Source organism: Triticum aestivum, chromosome 6A, assembly GCF_018294505.1.
Source record: "Triticum aestivum cultivar Chinese Spring chromosome 6A, IWGSC CS RefSeq v2.1, whole genome shotgun sequence".
Taxonomy (NCBI): domain Eukaryota; kingdom Viridiplantae; phylum Streptophyta; class Magnoliopsida; order Poales; family Poaceae; genus Triticum; species Triticum aestivum.
The window spans coordinates 55,363,931-55,364,240 of NC_057809.1; positions in this window are offsets into that span (position 1 = coordinate 55,363,931).

The window sequence follows — 310 nt, forward strand, 5'->3', positions numbered from 1 at the left end:
TCCCCGTCATCGCCGCCCCGTCCCCATCGTCGCCGCCCCGGCCCGTCCCCGTCGTCGCTGCCCCGTCCTTGTCCCCATCGTCGCCATCCCCGTCGTCGCCGCGCCCGTCGCCGTCCCCGTCGCCGCCCCCGTCGCCTCTCGCCTCGCCGGTGAGCACACACACACATAGTTAGTTATAGAAATATTAGAAATGTTATAGAAATGTTAGAATTGTTAGAAATTTTCTGTTTTTAGTTATAGAAATAGTTATAAAATAGTTAGAATTGTTAGAAATTATTCTGTTTTTTAGTTATAGAAATAGTTATAAAAT